The 10329-nt window shown below is 34.0% G+C and overlaps 1 protein-coding gene across 1 annotated transcript in view; it reads left to right on the top strand.

Moving 5' to 3' along the window:
* The first annotated feature begins 7445 nt into the window (after positions 1-7445).
* Positions 7446-10329, top strand: part of Dh31-R (Diuretic hormone 31 Receptor) — a 193202-nt gene continuing 190318 nt past the window's right edge. The window contains exon 1 of the mRNA XM_076121937.1: positions 7446-7552. The gene's annotated coding sequence lies outside the window, so the exon portion shown is untranslated. The remainder of the gene's footprint in view (positions 7553-10329) is intronic.

Genomic DNA, 10329 nt, shown 5'->3' with positions numbered 1-10329 from the left:
GCTTCCTTTACTTGACGTCGTAAGCTGTTTACTGTGGAAATATCGTAAAGGCATAACAATAAAGTTTGCATTATAAACCTGTGAGGCCTTTATATACACACAACAATATGTTTAGAAATTGATCTACCATGTTTTAGTTTGGTTCCGTGTACATCTGTGATGCATTTTATTGCCTAAAGAACACCACTTGATACGATCATTACCAACTATTCTTGCCTTATTCACATCCATAATCTCACATCAGAATAGTTACACCTTGAGAAGTAATCACTCCCAAGTATAAAAAGCAGCGTGACTAGAAACGCAAGCGCATCCACGGGAATAAGCTAATTAAATGATAAAAACATTGTTTATCCTGGAATTACATCCAGAACTTCACAATCAACTCTCAAAAACAGCAACAAAATACAGCACTTCTAGTTAGCATCAAATAAATCCATACAAAAACAAGACATAACTCAGCACGTTTATTTTCTAGATAATTGTACAAAACAGATTAAAATCCTGCTGCAAGTGTTAACCCCGTCTGGATTAAACCCGTTAATTGGATAAAGTATCTCTTGGTTATTTTATCGTGAACTAACACCTTCCGAGCTGAGATATTACGTTATACAGTTCTACTCGCTTTTGCCAGGAAATATCATTTAACTTTGCACTTTATAAGATATTCTTTTAGCTTATTTTTATGCAGTTTGCTTGCTGTATTTTACGGGATATTGTTTAAGCATATTTATTCTCGCTTTAGATGATCTTGTGTCCAGACGTTTTGCAATAAAACGCGCTTTATTTCGCTTTTAAATTTTCTATTGTTATTAGGTGGGTATGAAAAGTTTTCTTTTAATATAATACAACTATATTTTGACTATAGTTTGTAAATGACATCTGTATTCGGTACTATTATTTACGTATGATGCAAGAAATAAAATGGTTATTATACTAATGAACAATATACTTTCTAATTATTTAATTAAACACTGCGTTTAATAACCATATATAAAAATAGGTTAATAAGCCACTAAAAAAGATATTGGTTTTAAACCAAAAGATGATGACCCATCACCATTTGGGAGTCAACATTATAAAAAGTTTACTTCAATTCTTAAAGTAGACAACCAAATGTCTTGTATTATGTCAAGAAATTATATCTATAGGAAGATGGAACTATTCAAATTGTAACCACTAAACCAAACAATTTTCTTTATATTCATTGTCATTGCTTATCATTTCAACGTCAACGTTACGTTACCAAAAAGCAACGAAATCAAAACATGTACAGAAAAGCCTTTCCTTACAATCTATTACAAATTCATCCTTGTATCTTACATGTCAGCCATACATTCATACAACTTCATACAATCATTTATCTATCATGATCCGTGCCTACAGTGTTCAAAGCGCGGCGCGTCTAACTCCGGGCGGCATTCTTTGACGCGATCTGTCACAGCCGCTGATAACAACTGATAAGAGATGCGAGCGACAGAGTCTGATACAAGGGACTATGAGATGTGGGTAGGGCTGGTAGCTTGAGAAAAAATTGAATAAAAATATCTTTAAATGCGTCTGTTATATACCCACGAAGTAGACACGTCGCAAGGTTACTAAATAAACATAATATGAATTTAGTTTTAAGAAAAGCGGTCGAGAAACCGTCGATTCAAACCCCAATCCCAAACACCAGCTTAGTTGAAGGAGTAAAAAATATTATTAGTTTTATATAACTCAAAGACTTATTAATATAGTATTTCTTTTGATAAGTAAATAACTAAATATTTAATACTAAATAATAAAGTCCTGTCATCGCTGCTCCAGTCAGCCTGCGACCACGGCGAGTGCAACCTGCGCCGAAACATTAGGCATTTTAAGGTAAAATACGTGTTCGCGTTAATTCCCGTATTATTTAATACTAGTTTGCTAAGCCCTTAAATACGAAGAAAATGCGGTTTAGCACTCTCAAAGCATTTGATAAAAATTACTGCTGCTTAATACGTATTTTTCCAGAGAGCAGCCCTACTTATCCGGGGCGTATTTCAGTAACTTGTTGCTGGTCCCGGCGCGAGTGTACCGACGTAACATAAAGAGTGTACTGTCGTTTGTCAACTACGTTACTCTCGCAAACTGTAGCTTTTTCTTTGTTTAGTGTCGACGTTTCAGATATATTTGCTTAGAAGTTTTTTTGTCGATAACTCAGGATATTTTTTCCAGTTTCAGAAGTACTTATACGGGATAGGATTCAGATTATTATTGATTGAGATGTTAATAATATTTATATCATAATCAATAATAATCATAATTTTCGCCAACGATGATTTGTGCCAAAAATAATTAACTAGCGCGTTAAATAAGATTTAATTTGTTTAATGATTAAGGTAGTGTCAAATTGAAATAGTACACTTTCGTTTGTGGCTCAAAAGGCTTAACACATTATGATTACTCTACTATTCGGCATTAGTTATTTCTCAAAAAGCAAAAGATTAAGTCTACCATTACACATCTCTAAAAAAACATTTAAATGCAATCTAGCATCTATATAATATTTAAGGACACAAATTAACTTCTTTTCAATTTTACGCTCCAACTATTCAAATTAGTTTAAACAAAAATCCTTTGTAACTGCACAGTCATAAATAAGTTGAAATCAACTTATGTTTTTGATACCACACGAGATGAAAGGTTCATCTCATTACAGTGCACACAATGTCTACACAGAACTGAATCTAATTATAAACTCATTTTAATTAAACTTTGCTAACTGGCTACAGTTTGTTGCGAAATGTTTGCAACTAACTTTAAAGTTTGGTAAGCTATGTCATGTAACTAGTGTGATACGTAGCTAATTAAATGTTTATGGTATCTGAAATTAATAAATATGGTAAAAGACGTGTTCATATACACACGTATTTATTATATACAGGCAACGCGAAAGTTTAACAGTTATGAATAAATAAGGTGTTACGATCAGCTGAAGTTTTACTTGATCGCTAGAATTTAAACTGAAGATTGTTCCAAAAGGCCAGTGAAAACTTCATCCGTATTTGATTGTGTTTGGTTACGAAGTATAGAGTGCACAAACGGATTGTTGGAATAAAACGACATTTAACTATTGTAAGACAATTGATTTTCTCGTTATCAAGGAAAAATATTTATTATTTTAAATACATAAAGGAACTTTACGAAAACCATATTATTAAGCAAAGAGAAAACTTTAGGAGTGCATAACTTAACATATTTCAATGAAAACTAATTTCTTTAGTTTTGAAATAGGCACTCTAAATTAATGTATTCAACTTTGAGCAGAACTATAATTAAATTATCTTGAAAATTAATTAATTAACCGTGAAAGTGTAATATAATTATTAAATAAGTTATATTTATAAATTAATAAAGCGCGAGTGAATACGAGTGACGTCGAGGCAATTACTTATATTGTGTATTGAGTGGGACATTGATATTTGATTAGGCGTAGAACTGCACTATCTGTTAATTGCTTTCAACTAATGGAACGTAAGTGAGAAATGTCAATGTCTAGATATATAGTACAGATCTAGGTAATATTTAGGTGCGTCTATTCCAGAGTGCAATTAAGTGGGTATTATATTCCTTTTGAAAATACATAGTAGTATTGTTTTTGGTATCGTGGCCTTTATCTTGCAACTAGCTGACCCGCGCAACTTCGCTTGCGTCACATAAGAGAGAATGGGTCATAATTTTCCCCGTTTTTGTAAAAAAAATAGTAGATCCTGAGATTAGCGCGTTCAAACAAACAAACAAACTCTTCAGCTTTATAATATTAGTATAGATATTTTAATTTTTCCTTTGAAAATTATTATTTTGTGTGTAGTTTATACGCCTGTCCTATACCTTACGGTATGTCAGGTGTGAAGTCATAAATGAAAAGTGTTAGCTTGAAAGAATCGTTGGGCAGTGTGTGTTTGAAAACAAAGGGCGATTTCCTACCGCCATCGAATCTGCAAACGAGTAGTTTTTCACATTATAAGGAAAATCTCATAAGCACTTCTGTCGTCACCTACAAGCACTATTTTTTCAGTTAATTATGTCAAAAATTCGTTACTCGATAGTAGCAACAGTAGGAAATTGAGCCACAGGTAAACTTACTAACTTTTTAATAATTAATTAGAGGTTTTCTCTCTTATTCAGTACCTATGTACATAAAATGGTAGTTAAGTTAAACTTCCTATTTGAGTGTTAAAGTGAAACGTTACATTTTGATGAGCTGTCCGTGGCACCAGGAAGTTGGTACAATGGTACAAACTAGTTCTCAAACTAACACAACTGTATCTAATACAAATGAAACACTCTGTGTTTTTGTCAGCACTTCTTACACTACGCTGCACCTCTAACTAGTGTACCGTCAGCAAGCATAGTTACCGAGTGGAGTTGGATTTTGACCTTAACAAATACCGTAAGTTGATGTTGAATAAGTACTACTTATAGGGTAATTAGTAGCTTTCGATAAATGTTATATAAAAATAAATAAACGCCTCGAGCGGGTTTCGTAACATTTTAACATAATACATATTCTCTTAATATGTGCTATATGACCCTTAAATTTGCTAATAATTTATAATTATAAAATAATCGATCAGTTGTTATACGAACCCCGAACTAAACTTTGACTGGTTCTTACATTGCTTCTGATGATGCTTATATAATAAAAATATCAGATTTATTTTTATCAGTTGTTTAGACCAAACTACCAGAGAAAAATCAACGAGATTTATTTCGTGCCTATTGAAGCCAAAATCAGCATTTCTTGCTGACCGTGTTTCACTTAGCTAAACACATAATGTATGAAATTGTGTGAAGTGTATGAACGGCGAGTGTTGCTCACATTTGGCGCTGAAGCCGAGCGCCTTTATCAATTACAGCGCCATCTGTCAGCGCCTAATTAAACTTTTGTTTGTTAGACGTGACTGGACTGCACGGTATTATACTGTACACAAAATATACACTCAGAAGATCCACTCTATGTTGAAAGAAGAAAAGATTCATTTCACGTTAAATAAGGTGCCGATTATTTGATTTCTTAGAGACGAATAAATAAAGTACCATTAAGAAATCAATGGAATTATAATTTGTGTCTTCGTCATTATATCTAGCTCCTATACAAATTTCTCCCTGAAAGGAGACTTCATTTCTTAATTATTTACTAACTACCTTAGAAGCGCGATTTGTTGTAGGATAAGCATGTGTACAGAAATGTTCTAGGTATCCTTCAATAGAGCTGTAAAAGTCCTACATTCACAAAAGCTTTACAATTTTGTAACTACCAATAAACTTAATAAAAAACAGGTATACGAATAAGTAGCCTATTTAATTAGCTTTAATATCGAACTATACGAATAACATTGAAAAACATATTCCCCATAGCGATTGAATAGAGGCTGTAAACAACAGGGTGTGTACAGGAAGTGTTCGGAGATGAATGTAGATGCGAGTATCGCGTGTGTAACAACTACTAGTCGTCTGATCGAAAGCTGCTCACTTATATTATTTCTCTATTTTATTGTGGCTTAGGAAGCTGATAGTGGTGGAATTTTGGTGCTGTTTGTGTTTTGTTTATGTAGCGTTGGTGAAGTCACAAAGAGGCTTTTGATGGGACTCGCTCACTCGTACCTTCTTTGGTAATTACAATAAAATACTGATGTACTAGGTACATGAAAACCAATTGCTCTTAAAAGTATATGTAATAGTTTTTTTATTTATAACATTATCACACCTGTTATATCCGAAGTTAGAAAGAGGTGTATGAAATACTACCGCGAAAAGTGTTTCATATAATAGTTTTGTATTTAGCTCATTAAACAAACAAATCACAATCCAAAAAAGTACTGCTTTAATTGAACTCAATTTTATTTAACATACCGCAAATCGTTAAAATATAATTTAAAAACCTTCATCAATAAAGGTTAAGTAATCTATAGTTCAATCTTTTCGGGAGCGTTTGTCTTACATTCGATATTCTACATTTAGTTACAAGTTGACCTTCTGTATATACTTTTAGTGTGTCACTTTTCCACTGAGTGTTGTGTACGAAGTGAGGTGAGCTTGCGATGTGGCTAAATTAATTATCTCAATTTGCACCCACGTGGCCGCGCCACGGCGACGCGACTGACGCGGCAATATCGTACCACGGTGTATGAGCAAGGCACCACGGCTAGCGATGTGTTTGTTTTAGACTTTATTTTATACTAAGTTGGCAGTTTCCTTATAGATTTTAGATAAACAAGAAGCCCCTACTTTTCCGACAAAATGACTTTAGGACTGACTTTTACCGTGCGCTTTCCGAAGCAAGGCGAGACGCTTAGTTCAAATTCCACTATGCAGTCAAGTCAAGTCAGCAGTCAGCGTATGGAATATTCGCGCCAAGTTTCCTTCACCCACTTGATTGTTCACCGACCAGTGAGCAAGAACTAGTTATCACAAAATATTGGTTTTAATGATTTTTAGTTTTCCATCGAAGTTCACAGTGCCAGTTTTCCAATTGTCAAAACTCATTGTTCTTTACAAATAATAAGCAATTGCATTCTTGATTCAGTTGTCAAGAACAATAATTGCTCATAGCAACTAAATCGAGAACCAATGTATGTTTTGTAGTAAAGTTTAGAATTAATTTTAGCTAAAGTGCAGGTAAATTAATATTCTACTAATAGAAATCCTCTATCCTACTAGAAATAACAATCTTATGACATTGACATAAGGTTTAAATTCAATTGTACCTTTGGTTTGTGCTGTCAAATATTTTGCAAATAGAAACGTCTTTCAACACATGAATTAATGAGTCTTATGTGAACGACATAGAGTTTAAATTCGTTTGTCGTTTAACTAATAGTTTGGTTAGTTAGCTAATAGACGGGTGGGTTCGCGTTACATTAGGTTAATGCAAATCACGGCTTAGTTAAATGATGACGAAGTTAAGCAGATTTGCCATTTTGTATGAAGGGATAATAAGTGGAAAATAAACCTAGTTATATATTTCAACTAAATAGGTGGTGCAGGTATACAAACTCAGAATTTAAAAGATTAGTGAAAACTGCAGGTTTATGCTGCTAACGGTGGCCTGTTTAATACAGATATTGTCATTTAGAAATCCTTAGAACGATTTATTCAAATCTTTACAAATCGTGTAAGCCAAGGCTTTTTACTAAGTTGTCGATGTATATACGTTTTACACCAGTGTGTTAAACGTGTGTCAAAGATGTCCCTAGTGTTGTGTCGAACTACCGTCAATTTCAAAAAATATAAAAATATGAACAATATTGAGGGTAGACGTAAAAACTCGCGCTACAAGAAGATGACGCTTAGCAAATACCTCAGTCTACCCGTGACCACGATCGACTTCATTCGGTCAAAACGTCTGGTAATTAATAAGATATCGTTACTTTTAAATTAATCGTATTAAGTGTGTTGTACATGTTAGTGTTGCGTCCAAGTCGCGAGTGTTCAGTGTTAAGTGGAAAAGTAGTTGTGGATATTATATTAGAATCAGTGAATGTGAGAGAAGAGTTTTTGGAGACCCATGGATTAATATCAGGTATGTTTATTGTGTATTAATTCTATATTTTTTTCTATTTTTGAGAGGAACGCGTACGATCTCGCATAAGAAATAAGTTTCTAATATGCTATTTTCTTGATAAAACGTAGATCTATGCTTTGTCTACGATCATCATCATCAAAAAGATCATCTTTTGCCATACCCGAGGTTATTTGCCATGTACAGTTTGCAAATCAATGCAAAAGGTTAACCTCAAACCACAGTAATTATTCCACTCAAACTCGACGTGAAGCAATCGAGAGCGTTATTAATCCGCCGACGCTTTGTGAGAACAATCTTGTCAAGTGATTGGCGGTCAACTGCCACACACAATACACAATACAGAGCACAGAGCCTATATCCCGTGTGTCAGTACATACCGGTATGTACCGGTTCATACTGGTTTATGCCGGTGCATGCCGCTGCTTACTGACGCATATTGGCCCACGTTCAGTATAGGGGTCTATCGCAGACATTGTGCGACGGGTAATTGAATTCTCAAGCTCAGATACCTAAATATAGGAGCTCTAGGAATATCGGTAGTGGCAGTAACGTGATCAAAGGAGCTGTTAGATTTTGACTGTACAATTTGGTACAATGGTTAAGGTCTATCTCTAATAATATATGAGAACAGTTTGCTTGCCAGCTTGCGACTACGGCCGGTATAACCTGCCGAAATGTGATGCATGCAATGCATTTCCACGTTAATTTCCATATAATATTTGAAAAGTTATGAATTTCTAATATCTCCGGCTCTCGTTGCTTGCTATCAAGAATTCCCATAAAATAAAATAGTAAAGAAATATGTGCGTATGTTGTACATGTGTGTGTAGTTTTCCAAAGATATCTTTTTTTTTTAAGTCATTTATTCATATAAAATACAAAATATTGTTTTGCATGTATTCTCCTCGCCAAGCTACACAGCTTGTTGGCGAGATACGCTCGTTTACATTATGTTTTTATGTACATGTATGCATGCATTATGTTTAAAAATGGAAGAAATTAATAAAGTTCTTATACTTATCTAAATATTAAAGTTACAACTAAACAAACATTACAATCAAAGCTTTCTTTCTCTTACTATCATTTGCTCACGGCCATGAACTTCACTTATAGTGAAGTCTTTATTGCCTAGCAATAAGTCCCTGAGCTTTGTTTTTATACATTCTTTACTTAACCTAGGTTCTGCTCTGAGCAGTAATAATAATCTGTTTTCTTACTTACTTAGCAACATTGACTTATCACCATAACAATGAATTTATCAAACGTTATCGCAAAAGTGGGTTATTTTGTATATGTTTCAATCTTCTCTATTAGTCATTGAAATAACACAGAAAGTTTTAGTTCATGTGAATATGAAACTCATTTGAAACTGGTGCAAGTAGCAATACGCAGCATTGTTATCACCGCGACATACAAGCTGTTAAATTTTGACGACGCCACGCGACATATTCTCGCAGTAAAAATGCCGTAAAGAGAACATCCTATGGGTTTCCTTTCACACATGTGCTGGATAAGAAATGTTATAACATGTTTTCAGTGCTATATAAACGAGTATGGGGTAAAATTATTACTTTATTCATTTTCTGAAAGTAATGTTTTGTTACTAAAATTTAAGTATCTACTGAAATTATGTAGAAAGTATTCTATGTGTAATCTAGGTTATTGCATTCGAACCGTCCAGACAATTTTGCGTTATCAAATAACATACTCAATCACATCTATATATATATATCTATATTATATTATAAAGCTGAATAGTTTGTTTGTTTGTTTGAACGCGCTAATCTCAGGAACTACTGGTCCGATTTGAAAAATTCTTTTAGTGTTAGATAGTCCATTTTTTGAGGAAGGCTATAGACTATATATCATCACGCTACGACCAATAAGAGCAGAGTAGCAATAAAAAATGTTACAAAACGGGGAAAATTATGACCCATTCTATCTTATGTGACGCAAACGAAGTTGCGCGGGTCAGCAAGTTTCAAATATATCTAAAGCTTAGCAGATCTTCCCTTCAGGTTTAAAAACGAAAATTTCCATGAAAATCTATTCAGTAGTTTTGCGTAAGTCACAAACATGCATACACACGTTCACAAACTTTCACATCTACAATATTAGAAAGATTTTTCAAACTACAAACCCTTCCAATATTCTTATTTCCCCTTTTTTGTAAATAGTACAATCAGCAACATCCTGTACAATGCACAGGGTGTAACAAGTGGTTCGTTTTGTCCTCGTGACTACGTGTCTCCGTGTCTCCGTGTCTCCGTGACTCTGTGACCCACTTCGTGACGTATTCGTGTACGCATCTAATACGGATCAAATACGATCGTTTGCAGATTCCATGTCTATATGTCTGTTCTTGCGATTGGATTATAAGGGAAGGTTGTATTATAGTGAATTTGGGTTTCGAGGAATATGTTTCTTACTTAGAAAATAGTATATACGAAAATTTTTACTGAAAGAAGTAGCTGTTTTAGAATGTGATTATTTATTTTAGATCGTTTGGTGTAGTTTGTGATTAATGTAGTGCCAGGTTTAAAGACTTGATATGATTGAGCGATTTTTATTTGAATGCCCTACATCTGTTATGGATATGAGTGTATGATGACGATAAGTCATAACGAAAGCTGTCCATCCGAACCTAATGAAATTAAGTTTAGATACCACCAGTGGCGAAGGGTCATTTTTTACAAAAGGTAAGCCGGAGCTATAAGTCATTGTCTAGGTATAGTAGGTACCTACATATTATGTACATCGTAAGAATGCCGACG

The sequence above is a fragment of the Anticarsia gemmatalis genome, chromosome 13, assembly GCF_050436995.1.
Source record: "Anticarsia gemmatalis isolate Benzon Research Colony breed Stoneville strain chromosome 13, ilAntGemm2 primary, whole genome shotgun sequence".
NCBI classification, from domain to species: Eukaryota; Metazoa; Arthropoda; class Insecta; order Lepidoptera; family Erebidae; genus Anticarsia; species Anticarsia gemmatalis.
Note: the sequence above shows the minus strand (reverse complement) of the source record. Positions and strands in the feature narration are given on the sequence as shown.